The sequence below is a fragment of the Elephas maximus genome, chromosome 4, assembly GCF_024166365.1.
Source record: "Elephas maximus indicus isolate mEleMax1 chromosome 4, mEleMax1 primary haplotype, whole genome shotgun sequence".
Taxonomy (NCBI): Eukaryota; Metazoa; Chordata; class Mammalia; order Proboscidea; family Elephantidae; genus Elephas; species Elephas maximus.
In genome coordinates this window covers 55,579,583-55,598,331 of record NC_064822.1, presented here as the reverse complement: position 1 = coordinate 55,598,331, position 18,749 = coordinate 55,579,583, and the positions used below count along the sequence as shown (strand labels likewise).

Genomic DNA, 18,749 nt, shown 5'->3' with positions numbered 1-18,749 from the left:
AAATTATTTGGTAAATTGGATAGGTTAAAGCTGAAACCCAAGAGCGCTGACCTTATATAAAGTGGAGCTCAGGAAACTTCCCTGGGAGGGACAAGGTTTGTTAAGGTGGTGCAGAGGACCGGTGGAGGGGCCATTGATTCTGTAGACATCTGCATGAGAAATGTTCAAGAAGATGGTATCCTGAAGCTTCTGCGCTTCGTAACCTCTGACTGCAAGAGGGAAACTCCCCAAGCTTTCCCCTTGACAAGGAGCTTCAGCCAGTAGCATCTGGGTTCAGGAAAAGACAGTAATTCGAGCTGGCTGTGTTACCAACCGCCATTAAGGGAAGATTTTATTGGGCTACCTGGTCCCTGGAGAAGGAAATGGGCTATAGACAAAGAAATTAGCATTCTAAAAGCAAGAGAATCTGTCAGGTCCCTTAGAAAGGAGCCTGAGATCAGAGCTTCCAATCCTGCATTTTACACAGGAAGGCCCAGAGACGGGAAGGATCGGGCTCAAGGCCACCTAACTTGTTAGTAGCAAAGCAGATACTTAGAAGCTAAGCTTTCTGATTCCCATGTCTTTGCTCTTTCCACTTCTCCACCCAGCGTCTACCCAGGACACAACCCTCTGCTAAGCCAACCCACACACAGACAACACACATACTGAATTGTTCCCCACTATTTTTTTTTTTTTTTCACTGACCCCACATCACTCAACTCCTCCCACAGCCTTCCCATTTTCGCCCTCCTCCGGGCATCATGAAGTTCAGAGGGGCAGGCAGCTCAGAGAGCAGTAAGCTGCGACTTGTGGCTTTCCTGAATTTTTTCTTTTCTTTTTCCTGGCTGCTTAGAGGTACAAGGAGGCCACTGACTGCATTGCAGACTTGTGCAAAAGGCATCTGCATTTCTTACCCTGCCCGAACCACCAGGCCCAGTGCCAAAGAAGCAGACCCTTTGTCAGCAGAGATGCCCTGGCTTTGTGCACACAGAGAGGCAGAGAAAGTCCTCTGGCAACACAGACTCGCCTCTGGGGGAGGGGAAGAGGGGATAGGCCATGGGAGTTCCAGCAAATGTTCTCACTTAAACAAACAAGAAAAAGAAAATAATAAGATGGAGAAAGAGCCAAGGGGTTAAAGCAACCCAAACTCTTGAAATTACACTGTAATTAAAGCATAACTGCTTTCCAGAATCTCCTGTGCTGAGAGCTTTATCCACCCGGGCTGGTGTATTTATTAACCTGGTCAAAAGACATCAGGGCAGCTTTGCCGCCAAACAATTTAGCATGTAAATGAGACAGGAGCACTGGGGCATGAAGAGGGCCAATAAGGAACTTTCACGGGTCTTGGGCTATTAAGAGAGGGAAATCCAAACTGGGCCACAGTGGAAGGAGGCACTGGGAGGATGCCTGGAGGAGGGGGTGCTCCCCTGTTTCCAGGAGCGACAATGTCATTGGTTTGGTCCGGGCTGATACCAAGGCTAGGAGCTAGCTGGTTTGTCCCCCAAGGACTGTGCCAGTTCACATATGGGAGTACACCAGACTGAGGCCCAGAATATTTACGTGAGTCTGTGCTAGTATTAACCCAGCGGGGAGGCCTACCCAATCAGCACTATTGCACCCAGGCGAGGCGGGCATTGCTAGGGTGTTTGCAAGGCAGAAACTAGCATATGGACCCAAAAGAAACCCTTCTGGGTAGGAGGAGGGAGGGCTATCCCCACATGAATCACTCTCTGGTGGTTTTGCTTTGGTTTCAGAACCTGTGGCTAAGGCAGGACCAATAGGGCCCCTGGCCGTGTTGCTTTTTCTCCTCCCAGCTGCTTCTGTCTCTCTCTCAGGCTCCTGGACACAAAACAGCTGAGCAGATAAACAAGTCACCACCTGCTCCCTCCTCCCCTATGACACCGCCCCTGTCCCCAAGTCCCACCCCTTCTTCCTTGCACTCTCTCCCTCCATTTCTCCCTGAAGCCAAACTTCCCAGCAGCAGCTGCTGCAGCCTGCTCTCTCCCCTCCTGTGCATGGCTCCCCAGCACCCCCCACCGCAGCCCCCTCTGGCCCTCTGCTCCCCACCAATGGCAAATGAGGAACATGTGTACAGAGCCCTGGGCTCTCCCTCCTCCCGGAGCCATTTCAAACAAAACAGTTGTGCTTTCTGAAAGTAAGACGTGGAGCTCAGGAATCCCCAAGGAAAGCGGGTTTATGGCTTCCGCCAGCCCTGGAGCCAAGGAGTGTCTGGCCGCTTGGCCCAGGGCCCCTCTGCCAGGCACAGGAAAGCTGGAAAGAAGGGGTTAATCTGAGCACAAGAAGCCAGGAGGGGCCCAGCTCCATTCCTGACTGCAGAGGAGGCAGATCCTGGGATGCAGAGAGGCCAGGAGGCCAAGGCCCAGTTTAAACCCAGAGTGAAGGCCTCCCCTGGAGCAGTGCAGGCGCATACACACACAACCTGCACCCATCATATGCTCTTATTAACAAATTAAAGGTTGTCACAACAGACTCTGGTTTTGGAAGTCAGGAGCCCTGAGTTGGTGGTGCTTAATAAATCCCCAGTGCCGATGGTAAGCATTACTGAGGGCCCAGCTCGGTGAGGGTAAGGGGAGACAAAAGAGGAACCCCAGGGTGCCTTGTCCCAGGGAGGGGAGATGTGTGCGATGAGCTGGTGGTGGAGATCCCCCAGAGGGTTTCTTGGCAATTTAGAGTTTAAATTTGTGCTACTATTGCCTCACCTGAGTTCTGAGAAGCTTAGGTAAGACACTACAACCAGGAAGACAGTGTACCAGCCTCCGTCTTTACCCCAAGTTTCCATATCTCCTTGGAACCCTATTCGTTTCACAGACAAGGCAAGTAATGGAGTTGAACTTTGAGAAAAACAAATCTGCCTTTCATTTGCCGACTGTTTCATAACCATCTGCACACCCCGAAGCTATTTTGTGTGAATAGTAGTAGGAGCACTGGGCTGGATAGCTCAGCGCTGGGTTTGAAAAAGGTAATGGTTGTGTGACTTGGTCGAGTTACTTAACCTCTCTGAGCCTCAGTTCTCTCGTTGGTAAAACGGAAAGAACACCTACTCTGCAAATTAAACTATTCTTTCTTTTTCAGGTGAAGTTAGTGACGAGGCAACGTTACTCTAACATATACTTAAAATGCAGAGCATCCTACCAGGCCCCACTTGGTGCTCCATAAAGTCATTTCCTTTGTGTGTGTGTCCTTTGGGAGACAAAAAGGAAACACCAAATGTACAGTGAAAGTGGCAGGAGCAAAGGGTACTGAACCCAGTGTGGCTCAGATAAGGAGCACATGTGGACCTTCTAAATGGTGGGGAGGTGGGAGGTGGGGTAGGGGGACATAGGTGAAAGCCACTCCTCCAGGTGAAAGTTGGTGCACAGAATTTCTTTCCTTCAATCTGCTGTGCAGGGAGTCTTCTCCTCGGCATCATTAACATTTCAAGCCAGATAACTCTTTGTTATGAGGGGCTGACCTGTGCATTGTAGCTATTTAGCAGCACCTCTGGTTTCTATGCACTTGATGCCAGTAGTGCCCCCTCCTCCAGTCATGATAGCCAGAATGTCTCCAGACACTGCCAAATGTCCCCTGGGAGCCAAAGTAACCTCCGGTTGAGAACTACAACTGAGCTGGGAGCACATATCTCCCTTTAGGAATCTGAACCAATGTTCCTCTCTAGAAGGCACAAAATGTTAGAGGATGGCTATTTGGCAATACCTTTTTTCAGGCTCTACAATCCCTGAGAAGGAGGATGTGGTAGTAGAGAAGGTGATGAGTGGCTTCTCCAACAAATACGGTGGATGCGGGGAGAAGGGGAAGCTATGTGTGCTGTAGAACAAGCTGGCTGGAGAGCCCGGGCCAGTGCCTATGGTGACTTTCGCCCCAGAAGCATTGCCTTGGTGCAAGTTCTTCACTTCTGCACTTGGTCTCAACTTTTTGGCCTCTCTGTTGGCAGAATCAAGTGGATTTTGGAATCAAAATGATTCGGGGTGGTGGGAGTCATACCTGTTCCTACCCTTGCTCTGTCACTGATGAGCTGTGTGGCTTTAGACAAGCCATTTAATCTTGGTAACTACTTCTTTGCCTGTAAAAATGTGGGGACCAGAGAACCCCTGAGGGAGCAGGAGATCAGTTGGATGCAGACCCCAAATTCTAATAAAAAGACCAGACTTAATGGTCTGACTGAGACTAGAGGAATCCCGGCGGTCATGGTCCCCAAACCTTCTGTTGGCCCAGGACAGGAACCATTCCCGAAGACAACTCATCAGACATGGAAGGAACTGGACAGTGGGTAGGAAAGAGATGCTGATGAAGAGTGAGCTACTTGTATCAGGTGGACACTTGAGACTGTGTTGGCATCTCCTGTCTGGAGGGGAGATAGGAGGGTAGAGAGGGTTAGAAACTGGCAAAATTGTCACAAAAGGAGAGACTGGAAGGGCTGACTCATTAGGGGGAGAGTAAGTGGGAGTTTGGAGTAAGGTGTAAAAAAAAAAAAAGGTGTATATAAGCTTATATGTGACAGACTGACTTGATTTGTAAACGTTCACTTAAAGCTCAATAAAGATTATAAAAAAAAATGTGGGGGCTAGACAAGATGAGTGCAAAGATGCCCTCCAGCTGTAAGTTCTAAGACCTGTGAACACCACAAATGTGATTAAACCAAGTGGATAATTAGGACATTGTAAGATCTTACTGCGCTGCTAGCCACCAGTATAATTCTCCACCTCCCTTTGTTAAGAATTATTGCTGCTGAGAAATATTTCACAAGGTCCTACTATATGCAAAGCCACTGTGGGGAATAGAAAGAAGGCCCTTCCCTTTTTCTTCAAGGGCTCATAATCTCATTACAGAGATAAAAATTTTTCCAGTAAGAGACCATAAATGAAAAATGTCCTTTTTGCCAATGACTTTGAAGTCAGGCAGACCTGAGATTGTAGGTGATGATGAGCCCTTGGGCAAGTCACTTAATCTCAGTTTCTACATCTGTAAAATGGGCACAATAATACCACCTATGACACTGGATTATTATAAAGGCTAAATGAGATAATGCAATTAGCATGGCTCTTGGCTCATAAAGGGCAAAATAGTTGTTAGCAGCAAATATTTACTGGCTACCTGCATCAGGCACTGTACTAGGTGCTGGGAACAGAGATGACGGACAGGGCCCCTACACTGTGGCTCACAACTATGGTGCCTTGACAGAGTTGTGACAAAGGCAGGTACACGGGGAAAAGACACATGGAAGGCACCTGGCCTTGACGGTGGAGTCAGGACAGGCATCTCAGGACAGAGAGAGTATAATGACTGTGCTGAATCCTGAAGGATGGCCAATAGTATCGACCCAGGGTAAGGAGGCAGGGCAGTGAGGGGGAGGGGCATGTGTAAAAAAGCCAAATGCTCAGTGCTTCTCCAGAACTGAGTGCACTTGAGCAAGGCCAAGTGTGTATGGGATGGGGTGAGAGAGAGCCTGAGGGATACTTCCTGAAAGAAGGGACCTGCACAAGAAATGCTTCCTCTTTGTTATATACCATACCAGTTGCCGTCAAGTCCATTCCAACTCATGGTGACCCCATGTGTGTCAGAGTAGAACTGTGCTCCATAGGATTTTCAGTGGCTGATTTTTCAGATGTAGATCACCAGGCCTTTCTTCCGAGGCACCTCTGGGTAGACTTAAACCTCCAGTGAACGCTTTAGCTGTTTGCACCACCCATGCACTCCTCCTCTTTATTGTTGTTGTTAGGTGCCGTTGAGTCGTTTCCAACTCATAGCAACCCTATGCACAACAGAACGAAACACTGCTGGGTCCTGAGCCATCCTTACAATCGTTGTTATGCTTGAGCTCATTGTTGCAGCCACTGTGTCAATCCACCTCCTTGAGGGTCTTCCTCTTTTCCGCTGACGCTGTACTCTGCCAAGCATGATGTCCTTCAGGGACTGATCCCTCCTGACAACATGTCCAAAGTATGTAAGACGCAGTCTCGCCATCCTTGCTTCTAAGGAGCATTCTGGCCACACTTCTTCCAAGAGAGATTTGTTCGTTCTTTTGGCAGTCCATGGTATATTCAATATTCTTCACCAACACCACAATTCAAAGGCGTCAACTCTTCTTCGGTCTTCCTTATTCATTGTCCAGCTTTCACATGCATATGATGTGATTGAAAATACCATGGCTTGGGTCAGGCACACCTTAGTCTTCAGGGTGACATCTTTGCTTTTCAACACTTTAAAGAGGCCCTTTGCAGCAGATTTGCCCAATGCAATGCGTCTTTTGATTTCTTGGCTGCTGCTTCCATGGCTGTTGATTGTGGATCCAAGTAAAATGAAATCCTTGACAACTTCAGTCTTTTCTCCATTTTTCATGATGTTGTTCATTGGTTCAGTTGTGAGGATTTTTGTTTTCTTTATGTTGAGGTGCAATCCATACTGAAGGCTGTGGTCTTTGATCTTCATTAGTAAGTGCTTCTGGTCCTCTTCACTTTCAGCAAGCAAGGTTGTGTCATCTGCATAACGCAGGTTGTTAATGAGTCTTCCTCCAATCCTGATGCCCCGTTCTTCTTCATATAGTCCAGCTTCTCGTATTATTTGCTTAGCATACAGATTAAATAGGTATGGTGAAAGAATACAACCCTGACGCACACCTTTCCTGACTTTAAACCAATCAGTATCCCCTTGTTCTGTCCGAACAACTGCCTCTTGATCTATGTGAAGGTTCCTCATGAGCACAATTAAGTGTTCTGGAATTCCCATTCTTCGCAGTGTTATCCATAGTTTGTTATGATCCACACAGTCGAATACCTTTGCATAGTCAATAAAACACAGGTAAACATCCCTCTGGTATTCTCTGCTTTCAGCCAGGATCCATCTGACATCAGCAATGATATCCCTGGTTCCACGTCCTCTTCTGAAACCAGCCTGAATTTCTGGCAGTTTCCTGTCAATATCGCGTGTGATATTAATGATATTGTTCTATAATTTCCACATTTGGTTGGATCACCTTCCTTGGGAATAGGCATAAATATGGATCTCTTCCATTCAGTTGGCCAGGAAGCTGTCTTCCATATTTCTTGGCATAGAGTAGCGAGCACCTCCAGCACTGCATCTGTTTGTTGAAACATCTCAACTGATATTCCATCAATTCCTGGAGGCTTGTTTTTTGCCGATGCCTTCAGAGCAGCTTGGACTTCTTCTTTCAGTACCATCAGTTCCTGATCATATGCCACCTCTGGAAATGGTTGAATATCGACTAATTCTTTTTGGTATAATGACTCTGTGTATTCCTTCCATGAATACACATGATGAAGAAATAGAAGATTTTTATCAGCAGCTGCAGTCTGAAATTGATCAAACATGCAATCAAGATGCATTGATAATTACTGGTGATTGCAATGCGAAAGTTGGAACAAAGAAGAAGGATCAGTAGTTGGAAAATATGGCCTTGGTGATAGAAACAATGCCGGAGATAGAATGATAGAATTTTGCAAGACCAACGACTTCTTCATCGCAAATACTTTCACCAACATAAACGGCGACTATACACATGGACCTCGCCAGATGGAATACACAGAAATCAAATTGACTATATCTGTGGAAAGAGACGATGGAAAACCTCAATATCATCAGTCAGAACAAGACCATCAATTGCTTATATGCAAGTTCAAGCTGAAACTGAAGAAAACCAGAGCAAGTCCACGAGAGCCAATATATGACCTTGAGTATATCCCACCTGAATTTAGAGACCATCTGAAGAACAGATTTGACACGTTGAACACTAGTGACCGGAAACCAGACGAGTTGTGGAATGACATCAAGGACATCATCCATGAAGAAAGCAAGAGGTCACTGAAAAGACAGGAAAGAAAAAAAAGACCAAGATGGATGTCAGAGGAGACTCTGAAACTTGCTCTTGAGCATCGAGCCGCTAAAGCAAAAGAAAGAACTGATGAAGTAAAAGAACTGAACAGAAGATTTCAAAGGGCCTCTCAGGAAGACAAAGTAAAGTATTATAATGACATGTGCAAAGAGCTGGAGATGGAAAACCAAAAGGGAAGTACACGCTCGTAGTTTCTCAAGCTGAAAGAACTGAAGAAAAAATTCAAGCCTCGAGTTGCAGTAGTGAAGGATTCCATGGGGAAAATATTAAACACTCCTCTTTATTAGACACACTATTTCCCTTTTTGACATGGCTACCAGGCAGCTCAGAGGCAATTTTTACTTTTAGTTCTTACAGTGCTTCCCTGAGTCTAGGTTTTCTGGTGTCATTATTCTCTTGCCCAGCTTCCTTTACAACCTGGACCTCAAGCTTTCATCCAGATTTTGGATTTATGGTACCTGTGCCATTTATTACAAACGGGTGGCGTGTAAATAAATAAACTGTAAATGAGAATGAAGTCAGGCCCCTTTAGGTAAGCTCTGCCAGGGCAGTCATTCACTGCAGTACCACAAGCACCTAGGGCAGTGCCTGGTACACAGGAGGAGCCAAATAAATAGCTGCTACCTCAGACAGTAACACTGGGGACTATTTCACCTCCATAAATGACACCAGGACTGACCTATGAGACTACTGACTGCATCGCACGCTTGGATCTTTATTGGACTTCTTTGCATAAGGTATATGAATTGTCTTGGCTGAAAGCCTTGTTGCCCCAACCAGATGGAACACCATATTTCAAGGACAGATACTTTTCATATGTGCTTGTGTCCCCCAGAAAGCAGCCTTCCCAAGTATCTAGTAAACACCTGCAGGCCTCCTTGCAACTGAACCAAGATGAGCAACTCTAACCCTTCCAAAATCTGGCTGGATTCGTTTTCCTCTGACCACACAGCCGACTGTGCAGGATGGCAGCTCCTTCATTCACCCAGTCAGTCAGTGACTGTTTGCTGAATGAAAGCAAGAAAAAGAGCCGCTTCTTACTGGCCAGCGTTGAAGGCTTTTCAGCGCGCTATTCTGCCCCTTTAACACAAAAAGGCAGGGAGGGGAAGGAGGAGCTCCGCCTTCTAGAGAAGGGACGGAAGCTCCTGCAGGGCAGAGACAGGGATGGCAGTCAGGCCTCTGAAAGCCAGTGGTCTCCCCAAGGCCCGTTTCTCTTGGCTGTTCCCAGGTGTCAGTGTCAGGCCAAGGACGACTGGGGCAGACAACACAGGAGTGCGACACAGGAGTACGACACACGGAGTACTCACGTTGTACCTGTCCTCAGGGCTTCCTGCAACCCTGGGAACCCAGATGGCCTCTCACACAGCTTCCTTCCTTTCTCCTTCTTTTTCTTTCCCTCTCTCTCCCCTTTCTCTCCCTGCCTCTCTCAGTGAAAGGGCTCCCTCGATAACTATATGAGGTTTCAGTTTTCTGCGTCCTGGGAAATTACAAGGTCCTTTCCCTTTTTCCTCTCAACCAGGATTACATGTTCAGAGTGATTTGGCTCCCCTGGTCTGCTCAGCTGCTGCAGGGCTCCAGGGTGATGCCAGGGGCTTCTGGAACCAGCTGCTTGGCCAGAGGGTGGGCAGGGTCAGGCCTGTTCTCTGGCTTCTTGGTAGAATTCTCCCAAGTCTGAACTGCAAAGCAGCGGCCTCGGGGACCTCCCACCTGAATGCTGGCAAAGTTGGCAGTCAGTGCAGAGTTGGGGCAGCTCAGACATGCCCTCTCTGGTCAGGCATCTGGCCACCAGGTCTCCTCCCGCCGGCACTACAGCAGCAGAGGGAAAAACAGCAAACACCGGATTACTGGTGATCTGACTATTCTCTTCTGGTTTAGAAAGGGAAACAGGGGGCCAAGAGAACAGACAGGCTTATGAGAACAGCAGAGGGGAAAGAGGGAAGGGGACAGGAGAAATGACTAGAAAAAAGGAGAAATCCTGACAATCTCTCAGCTGCCCTGCGCTCCCACCACCAAGAGTACCATGGAGTTATAGAGTCTGAGGACAGGCCCTGGAAATAGGTTTTGTTTAGGAAATTAGAAAACATCAAAATAATGAATATAGGGGTATGGAGGCTAAGTACTTTCATGATCAATAATAAACATTCACTGGATATAGATAGGAAACCTGGTGGCGTAGTGGTTAAGTGCTACAGCTGCTAACCAAAAGGTCAGCAGTACGAATCCACCAGACGCTCCTTGGAAACTGTGTGGGGCGGTTCTACTCTGTCCTATAGGGTCGCTATGAATGGGAATCAAAGGCAATGGGTTTGGGTTCTTTTTTTTTTTTTTTTTTTGCAGCAGTATATCAACAGGGAACTGCCAGAAATTCAGGCCAGATTCAGAAGAGGACATGAAACCAGGGATATCGTTGCTGATGTCAGATGGATCCTGGCTGAAAGCAGAGAATACCAGAAGGATGTTTACTGGTGTTTTATTGACTATGCAAAGGCATTCGACTGTGTGAATATTAACAAATTATGGATAACACTGCAAAGAATGGGAATTTCAGGACACTTCATTGTGCTCACGAGAAACCTGTACATAGATCAAGAGGCAGTTGTTCGGATAGAACAAGGGGAAACTGAGTGGTTTAAAGTCAGGAAAGGTGTGCATCAGGGTTGTATCCTTTCACCATACCTATTTAATCTGTATGCTGAGCAAATAATCTGAGAAGCTGGACTATATGAAGAAGAACGGGGGCATCAGGTTTGGAGGGAGACTCATTAACAACCTGCGTTATGCAGATGACACAACCTTGCTTGATGAAAGTGAAGAGGGAAAAACCACAGCCTTCACTATGGATTACACCTCAACGTAAAGAAAAAAAAAAAAATCCTCACAACTGGACCAATAAGCAGCATCATGATAAATGGAGAAAAGATTGAAGTTGCCAAGGATTTTATTTAACCTGGATCCACAATCAACAGCCATGGAAGCAGCAGTCAAGAAATCAGAAGATGCATTGCATTGGGTAAATCTGCTGCAAAGGGCCTCTTTAAAGTCTTGAAAAGCAAAGATGTCACCTTGAAGACTAAGGTGCACCTGACCCAAGCCATGGTATTTTCAATCACATCATATGCATGTGAAAGCTGGACAATGAATAAGGAAAACCGAAGAACTGACACCTTTGAGCTGTGGTGTTGGCAAAGAATATTGAATATACTGCCAAAAGAACAAACAAATCTGTCTTGGAAGAAGTGCAACCACAATGCTCCTTAGAAGCAGAGATGGCAAGACTGCATCTTACATACTTTAGACATGTTGTCAGGAGGGATCAGTCCCCGGAGAAAGACATCATGCTTGGTAAAGTAACAGGGTCAGCGGAAAAGAGGAAGACCCTCAACAAGGTAGATTGACACAGTGGCTGCAACAATGGGCTAAAGCATAATGACGATTATAAGGATGGCGTGGAACCAGGCAGTGTTTCGTTCCGCTGTGCATAGGATCACTAAGAGTCGGAACCACCTTGAGGGCACCTAACAACAACAACAACAACAGGAGTTCTGGTGGTGCAGTGGATAAGAGCTCAGGCTGCTAACTAAAAAGTTAGCAGTTCGCATGACAAGCAACTCATTGGAAACCTTATGGGGCAGTTCTACTCTGTCTTATGGGTTGCTATGAGTTGGAATGGACTCTACAGCAACGGATTTGGTTTTTGGTTGGATACAGGATAATCAGGGGAAAATAGTTTCTCAGTGTAAAAGTGTACATAGGATACCCTAATTCGGAAGACCTGAGAAACATGGCCTAATTTTGGCCTTTTCACCACTCATAAAACAAAAACAACAAAAAAAACCCATTGCCATTGAGTCAATTCCGACTTATAGCAACCCTACAGAACAGAGTAGAACTATCCCAGAGGGTTTCCAAGCCTGTAAATCTTTATGGAAGAAGGCTGCCACATCTTGTGGAGTGGTTGGTGGATTTGAACTGCCAAACTCTCGGTTAGCAGCAAAGCACTTAACCACATAAAAAAAAAGACAAGTGGAAATCATGGGTTAATAACATATTGGAGGCTAGACATCATAAATGTCCTCATTTTATAGGTGGGAAATGGTGGCTAGATCTTCCTAAGTCCACTCAGGGACTTGGTTGCCATAGAATTGGTCCCTGACTCCCCAGGTGTTACAGAGTGGAACTGTTCCATAGGGTTCTTGGCTATAATCTTTACAGGAGCAGATCACGAGGCCTTTCTTCCATGGAGCCACTGTGTGGGTTCGAATCGCCAGCCTTTAGGTTGGCAGCTGATCGCAAACTGCTTGCGCCACCCAGGCTCCTTCACTCAGGGACTTAGTGATGAGCCACGCTCCGAAACCCAGGTCCCCACTCAGCGCGCTTCCCCACACACCACAGCAGCTCCCTAGCCAGAGAATGAATGAGTGTAAAGTGATTAAAAAAAACAAAAGCACAGACACACTGGTGCAAAAGCAAAAGGAGGGTGGGTGCAGAGGCTGTGGCTGCAGAGTCGGGGTGGGTTTTGACTTCCTGAGGCAGGGGGCGGGAGGAGCGCGGTAATAGCCAACATTTGGCTCTCTGGTATCCCTGAAAGGGTAAGCCCTGGTGTCCTGGTGTTAGCCTTCCCCTCTCCCCAGGGCCCCTGCCAGAGAGCTGGCACCCCCTCCCCTCCCCATTCCAGGCTGCCTGGGCAGCTGATATTTTCCAGGACACAATTTTTAGCACCCTTAGGAGAGAACCCAGGGGGAGTTGGGATCAGCGTGTCCCAACTCAGCTCAAATTTCCCTATCCTGGGCTGGACACAGTTTTAGGAAACCACCCGCTGTGCACAGTCCTATCATTCAATGAAACATAAAACCCAAGCCCTGGGGACTCACACGTGGTCACCAAGGACACCCCAGCCTGAGGCTAAGCTAAGGGCATTAGCCCTGGGTAGCTTGTGACTACTCTCCAGCTTGGATCAGTCCCTCCCCCCAGAGCAACGGCACCACCCCACCTATTATCTCTCAGGACCCCAGAGCTGTGCCTCTTAAGAGGCAGTATTCCCTGAGCTTACTTACCTTCGGGGCTCATCTGCTGTGGAAACAACATGCAACTTCCCAGGGTTATGAGAAATAACTTTCTTAAGAATGTCACCAGCTGCAGACGCCCCTGTCATAAACTGACCCAGCTCTAAGCCGCCTAGGGCTTTTATCCCCTCCCTCTTAGCTACTCATTACCCAGCTTAATTAGGCCAGGAAATGCTCTCGCAGAGGACACTCGCGGCAGGAGGCTAGGCTGGAGGGGAGACTCTGGGCAGCTCTACTTCCTGAGGCTTCAGCTGGGGGCTGGGGAAGGACATGGAGAAGGACTGCAGGAGAGGGCAGGCTGTGTCCTCCAGCCAACAGCTGCTGGGAAAGAGGCAGAGATGTGCACGTTTGCTCCCCAGGCCCTCCAGGGAACTGAGGGTTTCACTTGTTTACGGGAACAGCTCAGGATCTGAAAGCTTGCAAGTCCCTGCCCGCCCCCGCCCTCCCATCTCAATTAACCAGCTTCACCACCCCCACCCCCACCCTTTCCTCGGGAAGAGCTTGAACCCTCAGTGGCTACTTAACGATATTTCAGCTCCATCCCTGACATAATCACAGCTAAAGACCCAGCCAGAGACTGCCTCCCAGTTTTCAGCCAGCCCCAGACCTTCACCCTCAACTGCCTTGGTCATATGTGCAGCGAGCTGAAACTCGCCAGAAAGACGGCACCAAGGCTCTTCCTGAGGTTAAACATAGGAATGGTTTGCCTCTTAGAAAAATGTTTGTACTTCACCCATTTTTTAAATTGTGGTAAAGATATATATATATATATATATAATGAGGATATTGATGATGATGTAAGCACTGGTGGCACAACGGTTAAGCGCTGAGCTATTAACAGAAGAGTTGGTGGTTCAAACCCACCCAGTGGCTCTGTAGGAAAAAGACCTGGCCATCTGTTCCAGACAAGAAAACCCTATGGGGCAGTTCTACTCTGTCACATGGGGTTGCTATGAGTCAGAATTGACTTAATGGCACCTAACAACATAACAGGTATACAAAAATTTGCCCTGTCAACATATTTTGCATGTACAATTTGGTGACATTAATTACATTCATCATGCTGGGCAGCCATCACCACTGTTTCTGAATATCCCCCATTACTCTCCACAGACCACTTCACCCATTCTTGAAGCTTTCTGCTGCTGCGGTGTTAGCGAGGGAAGTAGCATTGTCTAGGGGTTAAGAGCGTGGGGTTTACATCAGACAGGTGGGAGTCTAAGGGCCAGCTCTAAACTAAAACCAAAACCAAACCCATTGCCTTTGAGTCAGTTCTGACTCATAGTGACCCTAAAGGACAGAGTGGAACTGCCGCATAGGGCTTCCAAGGAGCACCTGGTGGATTCGAACTGCTGACCTTTTGGTTAGCAGCCGTAGCAAAGTCCAGCTCTACCATGTACTAATTTTGTGAGCTTGGAAAGCCTATCTCACTTTTCTGAGCCTCAGTTTCCCTTACCTGCAAAAATGGGGATAGTAATGGCTACCTCTTGAGAGGCTGAGATAATCTACATATAGCCTTACATCCAAAGCAGGCAAACACTCCGTAAGAAGTAGCCATTATTTTCAATGTCAGACATGGGTTAAGGACCTTTGCCTCTGAGCCAGTAAGGAAGCTGCATTTATTGACTTCCCCTACCTCCATGTCTTTTAAAGGGGTGAGGGAAGGTTTAGAAAGGGAGAAATTAATATTAATGAGCTCCTGCTATGTACTGGGCACTTATACTTACATTATTTCACTTAATCATTAAATTATCTATTGAGGCATCTGGCTACTAGGTAATAGGTAGTAAGTAACAGAGCAGAACATCCAATAGGGGTATAGCAGATGCCAGGGTCTGGTAAGGCTGGGATTGTTTCACAGCCTGGAAATGTCAGAACGATACCAGCCTAGAGCACGGAAGGCGACCAGAATCTCAGCAGCCATGGCACTGGGGCAGATCATCACCCTCCAGGAGGGGATTGCAAGGGCTTAGAATCAGAATGTCATCCAAGAATGACTCTGTCTGGAATAGCTGTCTCTTGTCCCCATGGAACACACATCCACTGACCTTTAAGCCCTGGTGTTATTCGGTTCAAACTTCCCTGGTTTCTGGTTGTATGCCTTGCTGCTTTCATTACATCAATGTTTTCTGAGAAAAATGTACATTTCTTGAGAAGCGATCTCATTTCCCTCAGGAAGACAAAATTTATTCTTGGTTCTGGGATGCCCAATAGTGCTGTGATTTGACATGTCATAAATAACTTAGAAAAGTGCTCTCCCATTCCATAAAGAAAAAATAAAAATGCCCCAGAGCAGGGATGAGTAGCTGTTAAGAATGGGGTACTTCCAATTTTATCCAGAGGAGGGCAGTAGTCCATTTGCCCAGGCCCCTGCCTAGAGATCAAGCCTGGGTCTAGGTGTCTCAAGGCCCCCAAAGGAACCTGCAGCTCCTCTTGGTCCACCAAGGAAATCCTACACCCCTGTTCCCCAAAATAGCCTGTCTGTTGGTGTCAGGACAGTCTTGGTCATGGTGCTCTTAAACTCACTTGGCTGGCAAGATGTTTCTCATTTGAAATACATAAAATCAAAGACATTTCCCGGCTGACCAGCCAGAGGCGTAAAAAACCTTGGAATCCTCAAAATTGAGAGTCTCTGTCTTCATCACTCTCTGCGTGTAACCTGAGATAAGTGAAGTCAGGGGTAAAGATGATAAATCAACAGCTTCCCAGGATATTAGAAAGGCTGTCAGGCAGAACTTCATGTGACTGCAGGAAGCAAAACTTGAACTGAGGGTAAAAATTACAGGGAGCAGTTGTGGGCTTAATATACAAAGTTCCTAAGCCTTGAAGTTGTTGGCCAAGTCAAGAAGGTCCAGGTAATGCACATGCGGGTGGGAGAGCAGGGCTAGAGGTGAGGGAAGGTGTTAGAGGGACTGTGCTGAGGAAGCCAGGGGACTTCTGGTTCTCCTCACCCCCAGGAGTCTATGTTGACAAGGATGCTGTGGACTGTAACTGAGAAGGGGGCAAGAGTGGGAGGAGAGTGCTACTGAAACACATAACCAGGACTCCCCGTTCTGACACTAGCATCTTTCTCATCATCACCATCTGGAGCACCCTCTTAAACCATGCCCCCTCCTTTATTCATTCTGCACCCCACCCGCTTCTCCTTCCACCCACAGGCAGACATCATCTTCCTCTGGCTGACTCCCACACAGAGGTAGTAGTGGGAGATGTTGCCTCCACCCTGAGGAGCTTGGGGGCAAACATCTGCTCCCTGGCATGGTTTCCCCCAGCCCCAGTGGCTCAGCCGAATCACACACCCAAACAATGATTTGGGATATCCTCTTCCAAGGTAACTAGGAAAAGCTGAGAATTTTCCCCTTGGCATCTAAGAGGGATTTTCAGGGTGTTATCTCCACAGAGAGGAGATGCCTATGGCAGCTAGGTGGGTTCTGCTACTGGGTGGGGTGGAGAGAGAGGAAGAGTGACATTCACCCTCCTTGGTAACACCTCTTGTTCATTCTCTGGCTCCACTGAGACTGGCAAGGCCACACGGCTGACGAATGCAATCACCTGTATCCTTCCCTCCCCTCAAGGCCTGCCCCAGTGCCACCCAGACTTGCAGCAGTCAGCACCCAACCTGGCACTGGGTGTGGGCAGGTGTTTGTCTCACCAAAGTGCTAAATGCCAAGCCAAGGAACTGAATCACACATACCACAGGGCCAGGCTGTGAGTTTGAGCATTTACCTGCTGACCTGATAGGAAGCACAGGGTTTTGTCCCACCAACACATTCCAAGAGCATCTTCCTTGTAGTCCCACCTACTTCATGCCAGCTTTAAATGGCCAGGGTTGAGACAGAGGTCATCACAGTGAAAACTGGACTGGCTTTAGTATTCATTCATTTCACAAGTATTTGCTGGGCAGCTACTCCATGCTCAGTGTTGGGAGCACGGTGGTAAACTGGACAAGGCAGGTCCCTGCTCACATGCTGGAGCTTACTCTCTGGTGGAGGTGCAAGCACTAAACGTGGTGTCTTAGTTTCCTAGGTCTGCCCTAACAGAGTACCACCGAGTGGGTGGCTTAAAGTACCACAGAGTGGGTGGCTTAAAACACCAGAAATTTATTCTCTCACAGTTCTGGAGTCCAGAAGCCCAAATCCAGAGTTTTAGTAGGACCGTGCTCTAGGGGAAGATCATTGTCTCCCTCCCAGCTTCTGGTAGCCCCAGGCTTTCCTTGGCTTGTGGCAGCATATTTCCAGTCTCTATGGATCTTTGCATGGCCGTCTTCCCTTTGCGTCTGTCTTCACATGACTTTCTGCTCTCCCTTTCTCCTCTCATAAGGACACCAGTCAAAAAGAGATTAGGGTTCACCCTAATGACCTCATGTTCACTATTTACATCTACAAAGACCCTATTTCCAAGTAAGGTCACAGTCATGGTACCGGAGGTTAGCACTTGAACATTTTGGGAGACACTATTGAACTCATAACACATAGATAACCCAAATGAAGGCATAATGACAAATGGGGTTACATGTTTTGAAGAAAAAGGTCGAGGTTCAATGAGAACGAGCAAAATCAAAAAGATTGGCGGGGGAGGGGTCAGGGAAGGCTTCTCTGAGGAAATGACGTTTAAGCTTGAGATGAGCAGAAATTAGCCAGGGCTAGATAGTCTTCCAGGTGGCTTTCAGAATTAAAAGCTCTAAGACGATCCGAAGCAACGTGTTTCAGAACCCAGGCAGGCACTAACTGAGTTCTAATTCTGGTCTTTCTAATGATTCATTTTGTAGCCTGACCAACAGCCCTTAATTTCACTGGGCTGACGCCATCGGTCTATCTCCCAAGGTTGAGGGGAGACGTGTGCCTTAAAAGTGTTTTCAGATCTCCAGACAAGACCCAACGCATCGTTATCAGTTGCAACATGTTGTTTCTAGTTTCTACCCACTCCAAACAAGCAATGACTGTGAGGATGGCGCAGGACTGGGCAGTATTTCATTCTGTTGCACATAGGGTCACTATGAGTCGGAACTGATTCAACAGCACCTACAACAGCCCACTCCATGAGAAGAAGCGCCTCTTGGAGCAGATACCTGGTCCCTTCCCAGCCTCAGCCCTGACACTTCCCCTTCTCCATTATCCCCACAGATGCTTCTGGGACTCCCTCAGCGCCTTCCTATAGATGATCTTACAAATCTAGAGTTTGGCTACTATTTCTGCTGCCTCTCCTTCCATGTCATCTTTATTATGCTTTTTGGTGCCTTTTTTTTTTTTCCCAAGTAAGCAATAAAAGTTTTCAGAATAAAACACAGAAGCCATCTCCCCCTCCACTTTCACTCTCTTGCCCCACCCCATTACCTGTGCCAGCAGTTTGGTGTGCATTGCCTATGTGCTAACTTATTCAGACATACATACATACATATATCCTTTAAATCCATATGAGCAGAATCATGCTATTCTATTTTTTTAACCTAATAATTTATCTTCCAGTATATGTGCTTATCTCTTGTTTTTAATGGCTTCATTAAAAAAAAAAAAACCCATTGCCGTCAAATAGATTCTGACTCACAGTGACTCTATAGGACAGAGTAGAGCTGCCTCGTAGGGTTTCCAAGGAGCAGCTGGTGGATTCAAACTGGCAACCTTTTCGTTAGCAGCTGAGTTCTTAACCACTGCACCACCAGGGCTCCAACAGCTTCGTAGTATTACATAACCTGTATGTCATGATTTATTTATTTCCCTATTGGTGGATATTTTGGGTTCTGCCCTCCCCTACCCCCTTTTTTTTCTTGCTATTACACATTGGGTGGAGTCCCTGGGTGGTACAAATCGTTAACACATTTGGCTGTTAAAGCTGAAAGTTCG

General features: G+C 47.2%; 1 protein-coding gene across 1 annotated transcript in view; it reads right to left on the bottom strand.

The window, feature by feature from the left end:
- ADA2 (adenosine deaminase 2) overlaps window positions 1-18,532 on the bottom strand; it is an 83,770-nt gene extending 65,238 nt beyond the window's left edge. Inside the window, exon 1 of the mRNA XM_049882131.1 lies at window positions 18,454-18,532. The gene's annotated coding sequence lies outside the window, so the exon portion shown is untranslated. The remainder of the gene's footprint in view (window positions 1-18,453) is intronic.
- Between the last annotated feature and the right edge of the window lie 217 nt (window positions 18,533-18,749).